Consider the following 24,869-nt stretch of genomic DNA (forward strand, 5'->3'; position numbering starts at 1 on the left):
CTTAAAACGTCAACCACCACTACTGAATAAACTGTGTCTGTGTTAGGTACTCACTCATGGTTAGTGTGATGAACTGTGTCCAGCTGTGCTTATAAGTAGCAACAAGGAGAGAAGTCTGGTCCACAACTTAGAGGGGCTGAGGGCCTCAGCTTTGCCCTTGTCGGGATTTGGAGGTAGATCTTGTCGCACACAGGGTGGAGGAACAAGGATGCTCTCAGTCTCCTGGATACTTTATGATAAGGACTCCTAGGCATGTTTGTCTTAAAGTGAAAGAGAGCTTGAATGGGTGTTTTGGGCTGGGCTTCTGTTCCCTCCTACGTTGTATAAACGATCACATAATGTGGGAACGAAAGGAAACCGTGGGCTTATATTTTGCCTCTTTTTGATATATAGATCCTTCTGACTAGCTATGTAGTTGAACACCCTCTGAGGTCATGCTGAGTTGTATAGACCTCAGGTGTATCTTTTCCTATTAGTATCACCATGGTAGAACCAATCAGCCTAAGGAAATTGTGTGTTGGAGCTTAAGGAGAGCTAAAGGCAGGGGCCTCTCCATCTCCTCTCAAGATATTATCAAGCAAACTGTTCAGACCGAAGCGTTACATGTTAACACTTACAAGTCATGAGTGGTGGTTGTTTTTAAAATTAGAGTTTGAAAGATGCTAGGGTGGTTCAGTGGTATTCAGACTGGCAAATTCTTCAGAATGTCCTGGCTAAGGATGTGGGTTAGGGCTTGCTTGATACTTTAAGACAAACTGTGCTTATTAAAACATGATGAATCTCAGGTAATTAATATGCGTTGGGGAGGGGAATTTCAAGTGCACGTTGAGAATATCTTGTCAGAGAGAGGTTTGGGGCAATTGCAATAGAAATTCCGTTCCTAATCTTTCTTCACCTTGGTTGCTGAAGCTGAAGAGCACAGTTGGAAGTGTCACTCGTGGGGAAGTGTCACTCGTGGCTGCTTAGAAGGAGTCTCGGTCTGTGGAGATGTGTGTGGCGCTTCTGCTTTTGGCTGAACAAGCTTAAGATTTTATGTGAGCCTGCCTCATTCGTCTGACCTTTGTGTTCTTGTTGGTAGACAGAGGGCACTAAAGCAAGCCAGGGGTGATGGGACAGATCGCTAGCGCATAGAAAATGCTCAGCACCCTCTCTGGCGCAGTATGTGCTCAATAAACTACTGCCGGCTTCATTGTTTATTTTTGATTTAAAAAAATGCATAGTTAAATAGAGTCCTGCTGTGTGCTGGGCAGGGACAGACAGAATTCACATCTCAACCTGCACCAGGGCAGCTGCACATCTCCTCGGAGTGGGAGATGGCAAGTCAGTACATTGTATCGTGCAGTATGCTGCACAACATTTTATTTAAAGCCCGAGATAGTATTTTCCATGTTTTTTCATTTTCATGCAAAATTATTCAGAAAGGTCAATTAAGTATTTTTAAAAAAAATGTATTATTGCAGATTAAGACTTCTGATAGTGTAGGTGTTGGGAACCCAGCTGTATAGAATCCCATGTTAGAGTTGAGGTCAAAAAGACGTTTCCACCTGAGACATTTAATTATATGTATGACAACGTTTGCTAGAGTTGAGGGCACACACACAGAGTCATAAAAAAAAAAAAAAAGCTTAGGAAGAGATAATTACCCTAAGTGTAAGAGTTTCACTCCCCAGTTGGCCAGCAACGTTGTTACTTGTATTAAAAACCAGTAGTAGCATAAGTCTGTCCGCATAGAGTTCACACCGTCATGCGGACATTGCTTGACCTGCTGTTTAGCTCTCTTTTGACCTTTGACCTTGTGGTATAAAGGTCACATTCCTGCCACCCCCTTGCCTTGCCCTTTCCAGGTCTTACTCCTTCTGTTTTCCCTTGCCTTCCCCTTTCTTTCCTTCCCTCTATGTCCCCTCTGCTACATTGTGTTTCCTTTTTCTGTATGAATCAGAGAGCTTGGGAAGAGAGGGGCAGGAGACCCGAAGCCTTTTGATGCCAGCTCTGCTTTTATAAATGGAAACTTTTAGAGGAGTCCGAGAAATCTGTTTTTCTTTCTCCTACTATTGAACAGAAGAGCCACATCTGAAGTGACCTGCAGACCCCAGGGAAGCCTTGCTCGGGAACTATTTGTTGATTCATTGATTAAACACGGTGGAGAGAGGGGGCATCAAGCATGGAGATCCCCTCAGTAGTGAAGGCTTTGAAACCCCACACAGCAGTGTGTGGTGGGATGGCTTCCTTGTGACCTTCCAACGACTAATCTCCTTTAAGAACTGAATCAAAGCAGTTAAGGGATTTTGTCAGATGGATTTTGTCTACAGTTGGGTTTTTGGCAGTTTCATGTAGAAAGTAATACATTCTCCATGAAAATACGAATTTCTCCTTTTCTCCCCCCTAAGAAAGGAATGAAAACAGATTGCCAGCAGAGATCTCTAGAGAGGAGCCTTGTTTACCCATGACACTGTTCAGGCAGGGACAGCTGCAAGGCGGATGTCTTTCTCACACTTCCCAGCCAGCCTTTTCCTTGACTACCCTTGCCTGATGGTCTTGCCTCCTAGTAAAGCCAGCCCACTGAACCCGTTCTAGGATCTTTTCTGGTTAAAATGGAGGATGATAGCAATCCATAATCTACTTTTCCAGAAATCACAAAGCGTGCAAGGCTGGAGCCGAACGTGCTTCATTTGCTTCAATACACAGGTTGTTCGGGGTTACAAAACCGGAGAGCAGAGCGGGAAGTCAGGCTAGAAGTTCAGAGGTCTCATTCCCTCTCGGCACCCTTCTAAGAGTAAATGCCTTCCTTACAGTGTAAAAGGGCACAGAAAGAGAAAGCTTATGCACGGGATTAAAAACCATCCAGTCTAGAAAAAGGTGGGCCATCTCAAAGTGACTACAGGAAAGAATTATGGAAGCCTGGGTCAAGTTGTAAAGCTTGTACCACACCTTGTGACCTTGAGAAGGACGTTTAACCAGTTAGGGCTGTGACGTCTTCTGCTGGGAAGCTGAGATGGGGTGTCTCTAATGCCTCCATAGTAGTTTTGTTATGAGTATTAAGCAGAATTACCTATGTTAAATGCTTTCCCCAGCATGAAAGGTAACGCCTAATTTTAACTGTCCATCTTTCTTCCCCCTTTGAAACTGATGGTGGAGTTGTGTATGGTAGAAATATAAGCGTAAGATTGTAAATGCACATCTAGAGTTGGGGAGGGTCAATGGTTTTCAACATTTCCTTTTATTGTAGCACAAATAGGAAACACTTTGAGCATTGCTGGTGTCTTGGCACATTCATGAACTGTTTCATATATGAAACTGGTTTTTAGTTTGAATATAATAGTGGCTTTTCTTTATTGGGCCAATTAAATACTCACTGAGCCATGCACTGTGTGTGGTGATGGGATTAATGGTGTTGATGATAAAAATATTGGTGTTGGTGGGTGATGACCAGGGCTCTAAGATCTCACAACTTTAGCTTGGGTGTCCTGGTTTCTTCTTTATACAAGGGAAGAAATCAGAATGTTGGTAAATAAGAGCAGGTTGAGTCCTCTAAACAGGAGGGACATGATCAGCAGACTCCAGGACTTTATTGTAGATAATTAGTCTTGAAGGTGTCATCCCACATGATCTTCAGGACCTCAGAGGATACTTTGTAACACAGTCCTGGAACCAGACTCCATGTGAAGGTTCTGGGATGATGTAGCCGATCAACTGAACCACTTTGTTTCTTTTCTTATCCCGAGTGGAAATCAGCATGCCAGCTACTTCTTAGGACTGTGGTGAGGACTGAGTTAGTGACTTGGAGAGTCTAAGAAAAGTGTCTGACTCACAGTAAGTGCTCTGTGCATATTAGTAACAATTAGATGGTTCTTTTGTTTTTGTTTTTAAACACTGGTAGAACAGTATCTTACCTTGTGATTCTCCTCCCAATTTCCCATTCTTCAGATTATTCACAATGTTATAAATATATGAAACTGGTTTTTAGTTTGAATATAATAGTGGCTCTTCTTTATTGTGCCATTTAAATACCCACTGTGCCAGGCACTGTGTGTGGTATCTAATTGTGCCAATTCTCTCATTATTCTTACATGATATATACTTTCATCCCCATCCTATAAATGAGAACAGGGAGCCTCCTAGAGGTGTTGGAACTTGCCCACATCTCCAGCTAATGGGCGACAGGGCCAGGCTTGGATTTATTGCCTTCCCTGTTCATTGTATGCACTCTGCCCTATTTATGTGGACACAGTTTGTAGGACTTTGTTCAGAAAAAGTAGAAAAGTAGATTTTTCTGTAATGAAAGATGAGAAATGAGAGAGAGATGGAGGGAGACAGATACATAGATGGGTAGGGGCTCATTTTGTAACTAGACAGTCCTTTCAGAAGGGGAAAGTGGGGAATCTTAGGTCATTCTCACTTTAACCAATTTTTAGCATCATTTAGTAAGAAGCAGAACAGTTGATGACTTTGAACCTTGCATCATGACCATTTAACTTTTAGGTCTGGAACAATCTTCTATATTATGCTTGAAGTGTTTCATGCAAAAGTAATGGTAGACACAAAGCAGGAAGAAATCCTGGTGCATCAGTATTTGTCAGATAATACAACCACCTTCACATCCTTAAGGTACTAACCCTGGCGGGGAAGGGGAGGAAAGCCTAATGTCCTGTTGTGCTCTTGATGCTTAGGCACAGATTAGGTTACTATTCATAGAGGAAACTATGCATTTGTATAGTCTGATACTTTTCACTTAAAGAAATACTCCCTTGGCCCCTTTAAACGAACCAGAAAAGATCTGAGCAAAACAAGCCACCTTTTCCTCCCAACGTTCCACATTAGGAAACTGAGTCACATGGCTTAGCTACTGCGTAGCTGGCAGAAAAGCCACTCTCTAGAATCTGACTCCCAGACTTTTCTCATCTATGTGGTGTGATTCATTTGTAAGGAATGGAGACACAAGAAAGAGGAGACTCACATACCTAGGTGTGCGGTGAGGGTCTTGCCGAAGTAAAATGGAGCCCTCATATACAGGTTTGCTGCAACCTGCAAGCTGACAAGTCCGAGGCGTGATGGAGGGCAATGGTATCTATTGTTTTCTAGAACAAAGACTGGGTGCTGGACAGAGCACTGTGCCATCTTGGGCTGTAGCCTCCTGGGGCCCACCGGGTGCCATGGCATTCTCCCCAGATGGCCACCCGTGGCTCTTGTGATGAGGGACTGGCACTCTGTCTGTGGAGCAGATGGGATTTTCTTGCAAGTGGTACTTCCTGCTCTGCATGCTCATTTTGAAGATGTAGGTTGCAGTAAGTACAGGGGGCCAAAACCAATCATGTGCCAAACCTTTGTGTTGGAAATGAAATATGATCCAAGGTAGGCTAGAGAGAGGGGATTTCAAGATCCTCACAATTCCCAAGGTCACCGTCAAGGTCAGACTACTTATGACAGTTTGAGTCTTCCAGAACTGAGGCCACCAGTCAGGGCCCTCACAACTCTTCTTGGGGGAAATCCAGGGGCTTCCCAGCCGCACTTTCAGTGATTTTACTTGCTAGAGATGGAGAGAAGGGATGGAAGAAGGGAGGAAGCCAGGCCTCTGCCTTTCCCTTCCCAAGGTCACAGAACCATCCAGCTGTCCTTGTAAAGCATACAGTGTGTGCTCCATGACTCAACTCTTGCCTCCACACTGCTTCAAGTAAAACATACGGGAACCGACTCTCTGTTGCTCTAAATATAAGTATTTCTTCTAATAATACATGGTATTTGTGTTGTGAATGTTTTGAAATCACAAATTATCATTTTCCTTTTACAGCTGAGTTAGCTTTACATGATGAAGTGGCTTGTTCAGAACAAGCTTGCTTAAAAAAAATAAAAACAATACCAGAAACTGGGTCTCAAAAATCTAGATCTGGGTTGATCCCATCTTACAGAATCCTCAACTGAAAGAGGCTCAATAAAAGGTGGACTGGAGATCTGAGTATAAAGAAGCCTGAGAAGCAGGCAAAGGGCCCAGAGAATTGAGGGAAGAAAACATTTACAAGGTCATTGTGTATTCTATATGGTAGCCAAGGCTGTGAGGTAGCCACACCCCCCCCCCAACCCGGCCCAGTCACATTTTCTCCTCCATGGGAAAGAAACTTCAGGGGCTGGAGAGATGGATCAGCGGTTTAGAGTGTTTGCTGCTTGGACTGGAGTTCTGTTCCCTGTATCCACATCAGCGGTTCACACAGGCTTGTGACTCTAGCTCCAGGGACCCTGACATCTTCCTCTGACCTCCTTAGGTACCTGTGCTCACATGCACAAACCTACACACACACACACACACACACACACACACACACACACAAAACTGAGACTAAAATAAGCCTTAAAATGAAAGAAAAGTTAGTGTAGTGTAGAAGGAGAGAAAAGCAAGGAAAGGGGACAGGATGGGGGCTAGGGGAGGGTCAGTGCCGGTGAACAATTTCCCATGATGTTGATCTCTTCTGTCAGTTCCTAGTATCGTTCTATTTCTGGGGTCACATAGTAGAGCAGAAACATACTCTATTCTCACATGGACTCAAGCCACTCACAGCAAGAGAAATGGCTTTGCACTTATCAGTTTAAGTCCTGTGTTACCTAGTTCAGGACCCCACCTGATTTCCCATGAAATCGAGGCCCTATCAGTGACATCATCTTGAAGAACCAAGGAAGTGTTGGATGGTTCAACTGTCCTTAATCTAATACCTTTAATTAAAAAAAAAAATCACTGGGAGCTTCCTCAGTTAAAATATGGGTGCCTTTTTATTTGTTTTGTTTTGGAATGTAGCTTTATTAGTCACATGGCTGTTTGAAGGTGAAACGAATGTGTGCTTTCTCTCCAGTGAGCTTTGACAGCTATCGAGTAAATAACATCCCAATACAGCTGTGTGTGTTTTAGGATGGATTTCTTGACGCAGCTTAATGCTAAGACCATGACAAAGAAATTATGTCTTTCGATAATGGCTCTGAAATCTTGCAGTTGATCTACCATAGTCAGCATTCAACTACAGATTCCCGGTAGAAAGTCTACTCCAGCTATGGGAAGGCTTCAAAAGGTCTGTGTGTTACTGGCAGATGGAACAAACTGGTGTCATGTGAATGCCAACTTGGTACCTTTGAGCCATCATTAACCAGTAGCGCTATCACAAAAGTATTGGAACAACATCTTTAGAATGTCAAACCATGATTTAGGATGACCAAGGCAAATATGTTTAGTTAAGGGATGCGTGCTTAGGAGCAAAGTGGGTGCTTGGTCACCTCAGGGTTGTTTATATGCTTTTGCTTTGCTGTGTGTTTCTCTTCACCACGTTGCTAAGTAACCTAATTTTAGGATAGTTTCACTTTAATACTCCTAAATATTAAGGGGAGAGCATGGTGTGCCCCTGTTCGGTTCGTTACATGGGCACAGTACACAGCAAAGGTAACAGATCGGAGATCAATTCTTATGTATCTCAGAGTTCCAAGCTTTTGCGGCTGCATTATGGAAACTTTGTAATTATTGTGGGTAATCTTGCAGAAAATTAAATGTTGAGTTTGCATATATGGAGAACTTTGGACTGTTTTGCTCACCGTAGCTTGTTAGAGCTAAACATCTCATTGACCCTGCCAGGCTGTGGGTTTCACTTACTGCTAGTAAAATGCTATTTGTGGTGTGAGTTGAGTCTGTTATGGGGTGAGCGAGCATCTGATGTCTGAGGCGAGATTTACAGACCTTACTTGTTTGTTCCAAAATGAATTCTGACCAATACTTCTTGAGATAATTTCCCTACAGTGGACACTTAACAATATCTTGACAATTTGGATTAAAATGGTTGGATAGAAAGTTTTGTTAGTATCCAGTGAGAGGAGCCCTATGAGTTCTTAAAACATGCACTGATTAGGAGCACCCCCAATAACAGGTACCCCAAAGAGCTAGAACTGATAATGTCAAGACCGAGAGGACTTGTTGCTTTAAACACATGAGGTTTTTAAAAAGCCACTTAGGAAGTGGGTGACCAGAGTAACTTTAGGTTTGTAAGATGGTTGACATTGCTATTCTGACTTCTCCCCATAGGTCATAGGAGAGACATGGGAAAATCTACCACTACAAAGAAGCCACACACTCACTTTGTAGATATTGAGAACACAGTGGCTCGTGGCTAACAGAACCTCCAACTGCAGCAGTCACGATTTAAATGGCTTCAAATTCCAGAGAACTTACTGAACACACCAGACACTTTTCAAAGTCTTTGTGCTTGTGTCAATTCATCTAAACCTCAGAGCGGCTTCACAGTGGAGGTACAATGGCTGTACCCTCCAATCCTGGAGCCTGCAGGACTGTAATGAGCTCCTGGCAGGAAGCGCAAGGAAACAGGGCCTTGATGGCAGAGTATCTGGAAATAGGGAAGGTTTGTTTCTCTAAATGCCCTGGCTGCTCAAGCCTTTATTCTATGGAGCTATTACTGCAGGAGCGTTTCTCTGGGACATAAGGGTTCCTGTCATCAAGGAGGATTGTGTTTGCTTCTAGAGGGAGGAGGGAGAAAGCTTATGTAACACTGCATAGTCTGGTTCTACAGAGGACCCCAGGCGTGCCTGTCTTCCCTTCTCCTATGGTCATTATTGACTGAACTCGTTTTTAGACTGTATGTAAATGACGCAGAGTGGGTGTCCTTTGCAGCTCAGCCTTTTAAACATGAGCTGTCGCTTCCCACCTGTGACTGTCCCCTTTAAGCTGGCTCTGTCTTCAGCCTTATTCTGAGTTTGTAGAAGTGAATGGTGGTTTCCTCTTAAATCACCATAAGGGTTAGGTGAAGCTCACTTAGGTTTGAAATAAAAATAAAATAGAATTTCTCTAAGCAGGCCTCTTGGGATTGTCTTCGAGTATACATTTAACAGTGGGATTTCCTCCTGGAAATGCCACATGGGGAGTCATATTTCCAGTGGAGATTTTGGCTGGAAGCTTTTAGGAGCTGGGATCTGTTGCTTTTACACCTACCAGGGGATTGGGAATATAGAGAATTTGTTTTGTCATGGCTTCGTATTTTACCTTGGCCAAACCGGTCTTTTTGTATTAAACCTAAGTTGCCATCAAACCCCAGAAAGGACAACATCACAAATCACTAGAAATATATCAGCATTCTGAGCAGTGGAATTTATGGGACACTAATGGATATCCTGGGTGATTTATCTTTGTAGTAGCTGATCAGGCACCTCTGACTTTTTCTTAATATAAAAGGACTTCTTGAAGAACAGTGAGTCCCCAGACCTAGTACCTGAGATGAAGGAAATAAAATTCCCATATCAATTTTCATGGCAGGATGAGGGGCTAGGGAAAGAGCTCACCCGGTTGTTCTTATAAGCATGAGAACCTGAGTTAACTCACCAGGACCTACATAGAAAAGTCCACTGTGGTAGCCTGCACTTGTGGTCTCAGCCCCTGGAAGATCCCGGAGAATCAGCTAGCCCTAGCTGGCAGATGAGCTACTGGTTAAAGAGTTCATCTTTCAAAAAACAAGGTGGATAATTCCTGAGAAATGAGACTTAAGTATGACTTCTGGCTAACACAGACATGTACACACATGAACACGTGTACACATAACATGAACACATGAGGGGAGAGAAAGAGAGAAGGAGAGAGAGAGAGAGAGAACACAAGAGCTCAGGATTGATGTCATGACACTTTATGGGAGTAGATGAGCTGAGTGTGATATGGGTAAGCCTCAGAATTATCTAGAAAAGCCCATGTCTGGTGGTTAAATGGTTAGCCACCATTTGTTTATTCCCTGAAGGGGCCTCTGCATGTAAAGGCTGCCGCCCTTGGATGAAGTGGCTTGACATTGTTCAGCCTTAGTTCTTATGGCTATCTATGACTTATGTTCTGAAGGCTGCATGATGTAAATTCCACAAAGAAGGGAAAAGGCACAGTGCTTGCTTCTGGGGTCACACGCAGGGTGCTCTTGGACTTCTGAGACATTTGCCTTATACAAAATCCCCTGAGTTTGGATCCTCAGCACATAATGGAGCCAGGTGTGGCAGTGCATATCTGGGACCTTGGTATTAGGGACAGGCTGAGACAAGTAGATCCCAGTGGATTGCTGGCCAGTCATTCTAGCTCAAAGGGCAAGCTCTAGGTTCAGTGAATGTCTGCCCCCTTATAAAGGAAGATGCCCAGTTATGACCCCTGGCCTCCACACCCATGCTTATTCATCCCTTCCCACGTGTACATACAACACACACAAATACGAAGTGCGGAAAAAGTCAAGACTGGGTCGGAGCCAGTAACTCATCACTTTGGAAAGAGCTCCAATAGTTTGGGCATTTATGCACTCCAAAGTATGAGGACCCTCTCTTGCACCTCTTGGTGCTCTTTTTTGGCAGCAGTAGAGCTGAGTCTAGAGACTCTTAACTCCCATTCTGGAAGGTTCTTCTGACCCTACTGGAGTCTGAATCTGAGGCTGTTAGCTTGCTGTCCCTGTTTCTAAGTGGTGTATTTTTTTTAATGGTGGGCCCCACGTGGTTGGGCAACGTAAATAATGTGATAATGAGGAGAGACTAAAGGTCACAGGATTGTTAACATGTGTGAGGAGATCGGAGGCTTAGCCTAGCAGGCGAGGGAAAGGCTAGTACACCAACTGTAGGCACACTTCAAAGCGCGGAGCTGGTTTGCTGCGCTAACTTAATTATCTGTGCTATTGATATCTTTGAAGAACATATCTATACCGTGGATACGGTTACTTCGCAGCAGGAGATAGCAGAAGGTGGCTTGCTCCCTTGCCAACTTCCTAAAATGCTTTTCAGAGTCATGTGGGTTGCATAGTCCTCTCTTGGATTAAATATAAAAATAACCCCGTACAGCATACCCACACTCTTTCCCCTGTCTGCTGAAACAGCAATCTCCTACGCTTTTTCTAGAACCCATTAAAGAGGGAAGAGGAGAGGAGGGGGTAACAGTATCCCCAAACCCCAGAGCCCCAAACCAGATACTCTTTCTCCCAGGATGGATCCCACAGAGGGATCTCAACAGAGGGAGAAAGCAGGCCATGGCGTCCGTGCCCACCGCTGCTCCCTTTTGATTACAGGTTGATGAAGTGGCATGAACTTCATCCTTATTTTTATTGTTCTTCCTTTTCTTTCTGGCTGCGTTAGATTTATTGACATCTCTACCAGAAACCTGCAAGGAAAAGAAATACAGCCCAAACCAGGTGATGTTTTCATTTCTAGGCCATAAAAGTGTTTGATGTTAAGAAGCACTTGAAGCTAGACACCGAAGGGAGGGATTTGTCTTTACCCAGTTTTTGCTGATCTAAACCAGTCTTGTTCCTGTTTGCGATGCTGGCTACAAAGGGTGTCCAGAGAGGGCTTCCATTTCTGAAGATGGCCTTGGTTTCAGCTCGAGAACTGAAATCACTAAGTATTGCCTCGCCATGTTATCGCCCTAGTGTAAGGAGTACACTACGTTCTGTGTAAGGCTCTGTGTGTCCTTTCTGACATTGTATGGGCGTAGTTTTGGAGCATCCGATTCTCCTTTTTCTGTGTGTATGTACAGTGTGGGTATGTATGTCTTTGTACCTGTGTACATGTATATATGGACCTATGCATACATGTATGTGTACATGTGTATACATGCATGTATATGTGTGTACCTATATACCTGTCTGTGTAAGTACCTGTGTATATGGCTGTGTGTGTGTATGTGTGTGTGTGTGTGTGTGTGTGTGTACAGGTATAACAACCTCAGGTATCCTTCCCCAGTTGCCATCCATCTTGGTTTTTGAGATAATCTCTCACTGGCCTGGAATTTGCCAGATATGCTAGACTAAATGGCCCATGGACCCCAAGGGATTGTCCCCCTCTCTACCTCTCCAGCAGTAGGATGAGGGACATGCTCTACCTGGCTTCTTTTAACTTAGGTCTGGGGAAATCAAGCTCAGGGCCTTCTGCTTTCGAGGCATACACTGTTCCCACTGAGCCATGCTCCCGGCCCAGACTTGTCTCACAGCAGGCCGATCTAAAGTGTAAAGAGGCAGAATTACCCAGGCCCCTCACTACCCCAAAATGTGGCCACCGGCAGCTGGGAATCTTGGCTGTTTAATAGGCAGAGCCTGGGCTTTTGGGGGAGGAATTTTTGTCTTTCTCATTCTTGGAAAATTTCTCCCACCGTGAGTATGGCACAGCCTTTGAAACATGGTCATTTTCGTGATAAGAATGCTGTGGAGAACAGCCAGAGTGTCACGCCAAACCAGCTGCAGCATCTCATGTGACATTCTAAATATTAATACAAATAGAGTTAATTCACACACCAGGGGTGTCGCCGGAATCCATTTTAAGATGGCGTTTCACTTTGCTCTGAGATTTCTCTGTGACTGCCCATGTTGAAAATGTTTACTAAACAAGCCATGCTGGGCCACCTTCAATCTATACCCTCCTTGCTTCACATTCCTTAATGAACACTTGGTTCTAAGTGGAAACACACGTAGGTTAAAGGTCGATGGCTGCTTCCGTATCTGCCTGGCAGTGAGGTCGTGAGGGGTGGTAGACCTGGTATCTCAACAAATCAAGCCCTGGTGTGGAGAGGTGAGAGCAACATACCTTTTGTCTGTAGACAATTTGTGTGTTTCTGGGCTCATTAAAAATTCCAGTTTTAAAATTTCCTTCCATTGTTATATTCTTGGAGGAGGAGCCCGCTCCACGGGTCGTGTTTGGGCTTCCATGTAGACGCTAGCTAGAGAGAGAGGGAGTGTGCTCAGCCTCTGCATCACCCCGAGCTTTGCTTGTCTATTTCTGCACAGTAAATTTAATAAAGAAACTATCTTGGAGTAATAATTCCTACAAGCCCCGGGCATTCCTTTGGGGGGAGAAGAGGACTGACCTTTTCCTGTTTTTAATAAAACCTCTGTGAATTCGGGGTTGCCTTTGCTGCAGTCGGATGCAACTGTCTTTTTATTCCGTATATTCAGGGCAAGTGAGCTCTTTATTTCTCTGGTTTGGAAGCAGCCTTATAGGAGGTAATACTTGTGAGGGTTACACACCTTCAGGCCTAATCTACATGCATTTAGCTTTCTAGATGTGCGGCATCTCCTTTTGAGAGGGTCAGTCTGCTTATTTATTTGTGATTTAGGACCCCCCCCCCACACTTATTTCTCAGAGAACTGAGAGATGGCATTCTTATGAATTGGGGTTGAATTCTTTCTTGGTGATTGGCAGGCTATTTCATCCTGACTGTGAAGGGGCAATTTGAAAGCTTCGATTTTGCCTTTGTCTTAAACAGGATTATTTTTTTCTTCACATTACTAACTCTGGAAAATCCTACCCAGTATCCTGATAGATAATTTGGAACAGGGGATCTTGAGACCTTTGGTGAGGGAGAACAAATGTGCAGGATGCTTTATAACTGTTCTTTTTGGTCACTAGAGATACCAAGCACACCAGTTAAAAGAGCCATGCATGAAAGCTTGAAGTATTCTGAGACAGAATAAACAGGGGTAAAACAATCACTTGTAAGGATTACCTTGCCCACAACCACAAACAGGTGCCTCTAAGTTTGTTTTGACTGCTCTGAAATGAGACATCTGCACTCCGAGACATTTATCCCCTGTGTCTATCTGCCCACCGCTTGCTTAGTGCTGTCTTGATTCAAAGTTCATTCTCACCTTTGGATCCTAGCATGTTTCTTAAGAAATGAAACCATTTAGACACTTGGAAAGACAACATCTTAGGATATGTGAGATGTCGCCCTGCCCATAGGTTTCCAAGAGACCCTAAGCAACAGTTGAGGAGCCTTAGCCATGAGCAAGGTACTGGCCTGCATCTCTGTCTCACAACACCACAGTGTCATAGCCTTGCTATATTTTATATCCCTTTGCTAAATTTATTCCAACTTAATCATAAAACATGAGACCCTAGTAAAGGTGGGGGCACTCAGGAAGAAACGGGTTAAAAATAAAAAACCCAGTGAATCTATATGGTCTTCTACGTTAAAAACAACTTTACAAAGACATGTTTTTAAATCTAGATTTCGTGTATGAGGGAAAGGCAGCATTATTTTCTTCCTGTGTCTGACTTATTTTGCTTAATATTTTGCTGATCTTCAGTTATGTACATTTTTTTGGTAAATGGCAGAAATTTATTCTTTGTTACCGATGTACAATACTCATATGTGTATTTATATACACACAAAACATACACACATAAATATATATGTGTATATATACATATACACACACATATATGTGTATATATATATATATGTAAATACACACACACACACACACACACATATATATATATATATATATATATATAGAGAGAGAGAGAGAGAGAGAGAGAGAGAGTGAGTGAGTTAGATAAATATACACAGCACTTTAATTTCAAACCATTAATCTGTTGTTGGATATCTAGCCTGATTTTGTAACTTGGTCATTATATATAGTGCTGCAATGGGTGTTTGTCTTAATTATGGTTTACTGCTGTGAACAGATACCACGAACAAGGTAACTCTTATAAGGACAACATTTAATTGGGGCTGGATTGCAGGTTCAGAGGTTCAGTCCATCATCATCAAGGTGAGACACCATAGCAGCATCCAGACAGGCATGGTGCAGGAGGAACTGAGAGTTCTACATCTTTATCTGGAGGTTGCCAGCAGAATACTGGCATCTAGGCAGCTAGAGTGAGGGTCTTAATCACACGCCCACAGTGACACAACTACTCCAACAAGGCCATACCTCCTAATAGTGCCACACCCTGGGCCAAGCATATAGAAACCATCTCAGTATTTAATCTTAGAAATGTGTGCACTGCCCACTTTGCACTGCCCAAACACTACAGCTCGGTATTGTCCTTAAAAGCCAACCCCCAAAGCCAAATGTCTCAGTTTGGTTCTAGCTCAGGAGAAGAACATTTGTGTAGCAGGCAGGAGGATCTAGGTTTAGTCCTAAAGAAATAAACACATGGTGCATTTTTAGGCTCTTTGTAAGACTTCTGTTGATCCCACTCCTGCCCTTGTGGTCTGTACAGAGCTTGCTGTGCCTGAACTGCACAGACTGCACATTTGCGGTGATGTCCAAAGGGTTCTTATGTCACCTGCACCTTATGAAAAGTGACAACTGGATCTACAGATTGGATCACATGTAGGCCTGCTTGATCCTTTCAGCAAAACTACAGTTTTTCCTTAGAAAAGCCAAATGATGACTGAAATCCGCCTTATCCCCTCAGCCAGAGGGGACCTTGAAACCTTGTTCTTGAGTTCTTTCAGCACCATGTTGAAAGCCTTTGGCAGCTTTACCATTTTCTGTGAGTATAAGATGTCTCAGGCTTGTCTTATACAGTTCCTGTCCTAGACCTAGATTGAGCCCATTTTTCTAGGGGCCCTCTGTTTCTGGGTAAGAAATGATGCTGAAAGACCCCAGTTTGCTTGATGGGATTGTTCATTGTTTCATACCTTTTGGTAGATGACACGTTTATATTTAATTTCTCTTAAATCACACATGCTTCCTTCATTCTTTATCAGTCTTGCCTATGTAGGACATGGGGTAGTAGAATTAGATGTTCCAATATCACTCACATTTTTTTCACATATTTTATGTATAGTATTTTTAGAAGAAGAATATTAATACTGGTCCCAATGTGGTTATTGAAATTTTAAAGCTTTTAAAAATAGTTGCTTCTCTCCCATTTCCTCATTTTAATATGGTAACCCTCTCAGGGCAGACTCTTAAAAACTCTTCCTCTGCTACATCCTAGCCATGTTTTGGTCTGAAACCTATAGCTAAGTATATTTCTAAACGCCTGCTTACACTTGTTGTTTACTGTAATCATTTTGACTTTTTTTTTTTATGTATGATCCTTAGAATAGGACCAAGTGTAGGTTCTTGCCTAAATTACTATTTGAATCCTTTGTATTTGCAAGATAGTTTAGTTGGTTATAAAATCCTCTCTTTCTAACACATTGAATCCATCTTCCAGCCTGAAGTGTTTACTTTAGAAAATCTGACAGTAATTATCCTCATGCAGTCTTTCACTGTTTCTAGAAAGCTCAAAATTTTACAAGCCCTTTACTGTTAGAAAACAGACTCAGGTGCCATGTGTAAGCTGTCAGTCTGTCATGTCAATCAGCACATGTCTGAAGCCACAGGTCTTAGTGTTTGTTCCAGTTCCCTGTATTGCTTCCTTGAATGCTCTTACCATCCAAATGTTTCTGTCTCTTTGTCTGTCTCCATGATTCATCTCTTTTAATCTCTCTCCTCTTTTCATTTCTTTGAGATTTAAAAAGCACTTTTTCTTTTTAACTTTTGTGTTTAGTAAGCGTCTCTGTTCTGTTTGTTTCTAGGTTAGTTGGGTATTTTTGAAATCAACTTTTGTTTTTATTCTGATTCTCTTCAGTCCTGTTACTACACTTTAGAGCTTTTGAATCTTATGGCAGCATCCTTTATATTTTTAATGATTTCTTTCCAACATGTTCAAGTTTCTTTTGAAATGGTTTTATTGCCACCAGGGATGTTATTCAGCTTCTTCTTCTGGTTTGTAGTTACGATAATAACCTTGTATGAGATCTGACCTTGATATTTCTTCATCCTTCATTTTTATATCAAATTAAGTTTCCTGATACTTTGGGATAAAGTGTGACTCAGAAAAAAAAAAAAAGTCACACTAACTCTTCAGCTCTCGCCGTGTTTCTATTGTGTCAAAACCGTTGCCCACTACTTTCTTGGGTTCCTTGACAGTTGTTCCTCCCCTTCTCACTGTAGACCTTACCGTCCAGCCTTCCTATCCCCTATGACTTGAGTTTGAGCCGAACTGAGCAAAGGAGTGTATTTCCCAGTCATTCCAGCTGGAGAGGAAAATGAAATGGGAGAATTCCTCCCATGCCAACTTAAAAGTCACTGAGTGTATTGTGATTTATAGACACGTGTGACCAGGGCAGCTGATTTACCGAGGAGTCTGCATCTCTCAGCAATGTTTAACTACTTGTATATCTTTGAGAGATACAAAGCGGGAGGAACTTGTGCCCCTTGAGTCCCGACATCTCAGGAGGGAATGTTAGAGGGCCTAATCTTTTGACTCCTGTGGGTGATCACAGCTGATCTTATTTCAAGACAGCAATGATGACATCCTGTCTGGAATATGCACAGTCATTCAACATGGGGGCTCAAAAGAGAGGGAATCCTGGTGTCTTGACCACTCAGTGGAGGCTAAAGTTGCCAAATGACCATCACTAACACATGCCCATGTTTTCCTCTCCCTTCTGGTGATTGTCTGTGGTTGGCTCACCTTGTGGCTCCTTGTTTTCAGGCCCATGGTTCCATTCCGTTTCTTTTCTCATTCCTTTGCATTTAGGAGTTCAGTACAACAGCGAGTCTCCTAGTTTTGTTGTAAATGCTGACAAGCAACTTGGGATCTGGTTATCTAGTTGCTCAATTTATATAGTCGTGAAAAAATAAAAACTCTTTGCTGTCACCATGGCCAACAGCTTTTCAGAATTCCAACTATAAGTCCCCTAGGCTGTATCTCTTCAGATGAGTAGCACATACCTGAGCCACAACAGCATTAGAAGATGGTGCAGCCTAGGCCCACAGAGGGACCTCTTGATTCAAGAACACAATCTCAATGGCACCATGTTCTAGACAACTAGTCATTGCAAAAAAGAAAACACATCTAACAAACGCAAATTTCTATTTACTCCCAGGCTTCTTCCAAAAATAAATGTGTAGCAACCTACAAAAATAACCATAATTACAAAAGATAAAGTGTAATTAACTATCTGGTTGAGTGTATTAGTTACAGTGGACTAGTTAAGCATTTTGGTGTCCCTGAGTGCTCCTAGGTGATAGCTTAGCCTCCTGTGGACAGGCAGGGTTTGCTGTTCTGCTCCATGGTTATTCTGCGAAACAGGACCACCCTCAAGGATTTTATAGACAAGGGAGGGGGAGTGGAGGGAGAGAATTTTAGGGACTAGCAATGCCACTCCCCCTTTCTGTGCATACTGTGGTCAGAGTTCAGTCATGCAGACCTCTTAGGAACAAGGGAAGCTGGGAACGGTAGTGTACCTGAGTGCCCAGGGAGAAGTAGAAATAGAGTTTGGTGAGCCAAGTGTCTCCTGTGGTGAGGAAACGAGCCAAAGGGAGGAGGAAAACGTTAGTAGGGCAGAGAGGGCATTTCAGCCAGAAATGAATTGCATAAAGACTATACATGGAGGGACAGCTCCCTCACTGTCAACAATTGAGATTCAGCCATCAAGGCAGAGGTTTATAAAAATTAAATAAATAAAAGCAGCTGTGCATGCAGGACGTTTGGTAGAATGCTTGTTTAGGATGTATGAAGCCTTGGGTTTGCTCCCCAGCATGGCGGCCATAAACCAGGCACGGCAGCACGGTGGCACGACGGCATGGCAGCATGGCGGTACGGTGGCATACGCCTGTGATCCCAGCAATTAGGAGGTAGAGGCAGGAGGGTCAGAATCTCAGGGTCATCCTTGGCTAGAGTGAAAGCTCAGGGCCAGCTTGTGATGCCTGAGATCCCATCTCCACAAAGAGGCAGAAGCCAAACAATAACTTGTGTCAAAGGACTGAGAATGGAAAAACAAACCAGAGGATGAGTTTGGAAAATGGAGAGAGCTGTTGGTGTCATTGGAGCATCACATGTGGTCAGAGAAGGAGCCCATCATGGCCTCCTTCAAAGAACTTGAGCCTTATTTCTATATGAACGCCTGGGTGGGGGGTGGAGGGGATTCATGGTTTATGAACAAGAGAGTGCTGTCACTGAACTCCTTAGAAAGATGGTCCTGAATCGTCCTTGTCACCAGCCATGCCTTTGCCATCGAAACAGCCTTCATTCACACACCTAGTCGCTAAAAGCTACAGCAAACTGGTTTTACCTCTGCAGGCACTCATTTCCATCATGCTTATTTGGAAAGCTCCTGCTAATGTGCCACCCTCTTGGCCAGTGTCTGCACAAGTTCTATAAATTCAGACTTGAAGTGCAATTTCAGACCCAACAGGGCTATGTTGTTCAAGTATCATAATCGATGGTTGCATCTCCCTTCGAAGCTCATAAAGCCACCTCTTTTGACATTGATTTCTCCTCTGTTTCCCCCTGACCCCTGCCCTTTCTTTGCCTCTGTGTCTATTTATTTGTGAAGGCATGGTATGTTATGGCCAGGCATCCTTATAATAATCATAGTGACCATGCATTTAGTGTTGTTGAGTGTGTTACTACCTAAATAGACACGGTTTTAGCAAGAACTAGTCATAGGAAGAGGTAATGCAACCCTCTCAGGGCAAGACTATTTCTCTTTTATTAGAAGGTATCTCAGCATGTTGCTGGGTGCCTTTTTGCTTGGAGTTGCAACTTAGAACATTGTAACATAGATCCTGTCCTGTCTTTTATTCTAATGTATGTTAAAGTGTTTTCCCATGCATATGACTGTTCTTATGTGTGGTGGCAAATGTGAGTGTGTGTGTGTGTGTGTGTGTGTGTACTTGTAGAAGCCAAAGGATGGCATTAAGTGTCCTCCTTGGTCACTCTCTACCTTATATGTTGAGATAGCGTCTCTCACTTGAACCCAGAGATAACTGAACCAGCTAGTGTAGCTAGCCAGCTTGTTCCAAGACTCCTTTGTCTCCTCTTTTCAAGGACTGTGATCACAAGCAGGCTTCCATGCTGGCTTAACCTTTATGTGGGTGCTAAGGATCAACTCTCCAGTTAGTCCTCACAGTTACACAGCACCTTACCCACCAAGGCATCTTCCTAGCCCCCTGTCCTTTTGAGTTGATGCCCTCAAATTGAGAACATTTCAGAAAATGACCCCAAGTGTTGTCCCAGACTTGACGTGGGCATTTCTGCATCTTGCCAAAAGCCCATGCGATGTTAAACGGGAAGGCAAATGAAATGTGCATCTTCCTCAGAGAACGTGCGGTTGGTCTGGCATTTCTGTTCCCCCGGTATGACCTTTAGAAGGAAATATGATCGATAGCCGGTTGGATCCTCGCTACTCTGCCTGTCAAGGTCCAGAAGGGAGAAGTGAATAGGTTTTGATAAAAAGGACCTCTAATGGATAAGTGCAAACTTAGAAGAAAAAAAAATAGACCTCCCCCACAACAACTTCCAGAAGGTTCTAAAGCACACGATATACAAAGACTGGCACTTTTTTTTTTTTTTCACTTTGGGCATCTGCTATCTTTGCCTAGCTCAACATTCCAGTGAGGGGTTTTATTATTATTATTTTCTAGAGCTTAAAACTGAACATGTCAGCAGTGAGCAGCCACCCAGCTTTGTAAGGAATGGCACGGCTGACAAGCTCGCAGCTGCTGAGGACTGGGCTGAGCTCTTCTGGTACAGCAGGCTGTACACAAGGGCCTTTGTGCCACAGGGCCTACCAGAGAGGCTCCGAATGCCCTGACTCTTGGCAAACCAGGACAAGCCCTCCCTCCCATGTTAGGCAAAGTCTGGTGATAACAGCCAGTCCACCAGTGGCTCTCGAAAGAGCACAAAGAATTTCTTCTTCCTCAGTTTCATTCTTTATAAAAGCCACCATTTTCAGGGGCAAGGCCAAAACATTTATTTAACAGGCCACTCAAATTATTTAGAACTAAACAAGGAGTTTTGGTAACATCCAAGCATCCTGCCTAGTGTTCCTGAATAAGCTGTAGGTGCCTGTGAGAACTCAGTACAGGAACTACATGCCTTTCTATTGATTTGTATTCGATTTGGCAAACTGCATTAGAATGTGTAGTTTTAAAGTGATCAAGGAGGGAGGGAGGGAGAGAAAAGAAATAGGTCTCTTCTCGCTCTCTGAGTTTATTTTCCTATGGTCTGTTCCGTAATATGTAGAAGCACTTTTGGTGATTAAAGATGCCTGTGTCATGGAGGGTGGCTCAAGATATGACATTCTTATCCAGTTGCCTCCAATTGCTTGTGATAAACCACTTAAGAAATTCCCTTTATTCTTAATTATATCCATTAGTCAAAATTTCCCCTGGTTATCTTCTGTAAGTTCTTAATGCCCTTGAGCAAGTCAAGAACTAGTCAGTGAAGTTCGGGGAACTTAGGCTTATTCAGGGAATTGATGGGCATTGAATTGGACACATTGTCAATAGCCTGGTTTTGGATACACACATATGTCTCCCTCTCCCTCTCCCTCTCCCTCTCCCTCTCCCTCTCCCTCTCCCTCTCCCTCTCCCTCTCCCTCTCCCTCTCCCTCTCCCTCTCAGCCCTTCTCTCCCTCAACCCCTCTCTCCCTCTCCCCTCCTCTCTTTCATGTTTTTACATATCATTTTAGAAACAACAAGGTGGGGGTGGGGGACGTGAGACAGAATCACATTCTAATGTGAACATAATGTTTGGTTTCTACTCAAGACATAAAGAGTTCACACAGGACCACAAAGGAATGATGGAGATTCCTTTGGTCTTGGGACCCATTTTGTCACCATGAAATGTACTGGCTTCAAGGCTGCCCAAAGACCCTCTAGATATGAAGAACTCAATCTTAAAAACCTACCTATGAGCTGGGCGGTGGTGGCGCACGCCTTTAATCCCAGCACTTGGGAGGCAGAGGCAGGCAGATTTCTGAGTTCGAGGCCAGCCTGGTCTACAGAGTGAGTTCCAGGACCGCCAGGGCTATACAGAGAAACCCTGTCTCGAAAAACAAAACAAAACAAAACAAACAAACAAAAAAACTACCTATGGGAAGTCATCTTGGTTAATTCTGGGCACTTCTAAAGTTGCCTAAACACTTAAATAGTTTTAAAATTCAGTCTCTAGAATACTAGGTATATTCCCATTTTACATAATAGTTTCATTTCCCTCCTTCATTGAGAGAGCTTCCTCTCTTTTGTCACAGTTGTTTCTTAGAACTTCTGTGCATCTCCTAAGTGAGGGACAGGACTCCCCGATGGATGTTTTTTTTTGCACAAATCCATTCAGCTGTAAAAAAAAAAAAAAGCATGGTCAGGAGCTAAGCCAGGGGTTTTATCTCTGAGGCCAAACTTCTTCCATGTAGCTCATTTCTCTCTCACCTCCTGATATATAAAATGGCGTTATGACTGGATCAGGAGCACAAGAAAGGAATGGTCCATGCCAGTGGGCATGCACGCAATCATAACCATTGCCCTTTTTAATTTGAGGCTCTAACAGATGGAAAATTATTTGGAGGTTGCAGTCACAGCAAAAACACTGTTGGCGCCCTCTTGGGTTTTGCCTGGAGAAGCCCAAGAAGCCTGTTTCTTATAATTAGAAGGTGCGTGTGAATCTGAAGGAAAGCACAGTCAGGCACTGTAAGCATGAACGGATTCACCTTTTAGAAGTGACAAGTAAGGAGCCAGCCTGAGGTTGCCTGGAGCTTTCTTTAGGATAATACCCAAAGGGAAACCCCCATAGATTGAAGCCAAGAATTATCAAATGACCCAGGCTTACCTCCCTCCCATTTACCCACTCCTTTCTCTGTTGTCTCAGAACCACCCGAGGACATCTAACTGCTGACTTCAGCTCCTTGGCCAGCACATAAGTCTTAGATCCTGCGTATGAAATAAGGGGAAGTCTCTCATAGAACCTTTCTCTCTTCCATAATTTCACGCGTCCCCTTTGTCAGCTTCTATGCACGCACTAAAAATATTCTTCTCTCTACATCAGTGTCTGTTCCGCTCACGAATTTCTTCCTATAGCAGGCTAACTGGAAAGGCCAAAGAAATCTCTGTTGACCAGAGTAGCTGTCTCATGTGTCTCTATTTTTTATCATATGGAGCCATCGAAGGGTCTCCCAGAAGCAAGAACCAAGTTAAGACCCCTGGAACTAGGTCCTTACTATCCTCACAGAACCTGATCATTAATTCAGTGATGTATTTATTTCTGTGGGAGTCTAGCTGCTGTGACAATTTATCAATCAGCAGACCAGAGAAAAGCCAATGGCTAATAGGACAAAAGGGAAAATGTGAGAGCAGGGTCCCCATCTTCGTTGGTTCGGGTGATGTGTGGCCTGGATCTCTTCTTCTTATGCTGAGTATCTTGCTTTTCAGCCATAGGTCCATTCTGAGTGCTGGATTTTGGAGGTTGGCATTTCCTCGATCAAACCCTTTGCCTGTCTCAGGGTGGAGCTTCTTCCAAGTAGGAGGAGACTCTTGGCTCCCTTGCAGCTGCCTGCGGGTGTCTGTCTGGCTCCTTTAATGCACAAACTTGACGTGTCCCCAAATGACCCAAGACCTCAGCGGCTCAAGCCTCACAGGCTATGGGGTCCAACCCATTTACTAGCAATGATTCCCCTTGGGGGAGAGGGGACTGTTATACTTTTTATCAAGATCTTTCTCATGTTTAACCTAAATTTTATTCGACTGCATCTTATTTTACCACTTCAGCAATTTTCCTGGGCCAAAGAATCCATTTATTTAGCTATGTTGCCAGAAAGTCCTTTCCTCCCTCCCTGGCTCAGATATCTTGGCACATCACCATGCATGATCCTTGAGGCCCAGGTCAGAGGGTCATGTAGGTATGATTGCCTTCTAATAAGGTTCTTTGACATCTCAGTTATTAAATTCTCTTGAATGGAGTTCAAACCTACCCACCTCACAGCGGGCTTTTTTTCATGAGGATCTCGGCATTGGCCTCCTTTCCAGAAGCATTCTCCTGCTTCTGTTCTACACAGGTTGACTTTCTTATCTCAAATGATGCCGTCTCTGTCCGTGGATGAAGCACTTTTCCAACTGGTCCAGAGAAAGCCATGCCTATTTAGTCTTACTTTCTTCTCCTGGCTACCACCAGTCTACCGTTCTTCTGGCTGCCAGGAAAGATGATTTCTCCTGGGTGGCACCGTCTAATCTCCACAAATTGGAGATGATTGGGATACAGCCATAGGCACATGTGACAGTGCTTGGAGCTCAAGTTCCAGTCATGGTCTAAGACTTGGGAGGAGAGCAAACCTTAGGAGGTGAGCTTGTTCCTCACCACACGGGGCGAGGGGAGCTCCCTGTTGCCGCTTGGGTCTCCTTGGCAGAGCTGATGAGCATACTTCTTAGTCTTCTCTTCCCTCTGTCCTACTGCTGCCTTGCTGGCTCCCAGGGCACTGGATAGTTTATGTCTACCATAGAGACTGTCTTTCTCCAGGAAACCCTAATTTCTTCATTTCTTCCTGTGGCTTTGAAGACAATTTTCTAGACTCTTGTCAGTCTGGTAAGTCTGTATTTATGAAATAGTCTCCTCGAGATTGTAATTCTGTGAGGCAGAGAAAAGTATAAGTTAGGCCCTGTGGGTCAGCTGAAAGGTCTGTAAAAGGCCTGAATGGAAACGGACATGGGGGGTCAACTGATGTGCTACTACTGGGAGCTGGTAGAGTCTTCAAGAGGTGGAGCCTAGGCAAGGGAAGTTAGGCCATTGGGCAGAGGCATGACTTCAAAAGGAATAGAGATGTTATAGCTCTTTGTTCTTTCTTTCCTTGCTTCCTAGATGCCTCTGCCTCCCCTTCCCTCCTGCTGATGTCTTGATGCACTGCTTTTCCTTAGACCTAGAATGCACAGGACCAGCCAGCCACAAGCTGGAACCAATCCATCTCTTTCCTCCTTGTTTGGTGATTAGCTCATGTGTTTGGTATAGAGACCAACAGTAGTAAGGGCTGTTTCTAATCTAGTCTGCTTTCTTGGAGACTTAACTTGCTGTATTACCTACAGCTCTGAGATTTTCAAAAGCTAGGGAATCATTCTCTTTGTCTGCCCATGAATTTCCCAGAGCATAAAAATCGCAAATGGGGAAAGCTGTGTATTCTGACTTGATGAGGAATGGAGCTTGGACTGAAGGTACAATGTGAAGAGTTGCATTCTGTGAGCTTGAGAAACCCTGAGACCAGTGTGGATGGAGACTAGTGTCCTGTGGTCCCAAAGGTGCTAGAGCAGTGGCCCTCAACCTTCCTGATGCCAATG

The 24,869-nt window shown here is 43.6% G+C and overlaps 1 protein-coding gene across 7 annotated transcripts in view; it reads left to right on the forward strand.

The window, feature by feature from the left end:
- The window catches only part of Esrrg (estrogen related receptor gamma), a 614,884-nt gene that overhangs the window by 55,343 nt on the left and 534,672 nt on the right, over positions 1–24,869 (forward strand). The window lies entirely within an intron of this gene.

Source organism: Mus caroli, unplaced genomic scaffold, assembly GCF_978045245.1.
Source record: "Mus caroli unplaced genomic scaffold, Mus_caroli_1 scaffold_1, whole genome shotgun sequence".
NCBI classification, from domain to species: domain Eukaryota; kingdom Metazoa; phylum Chordata; class Mammalia; order Rodentia; family Muridae; genus Mus; species Mus caroli.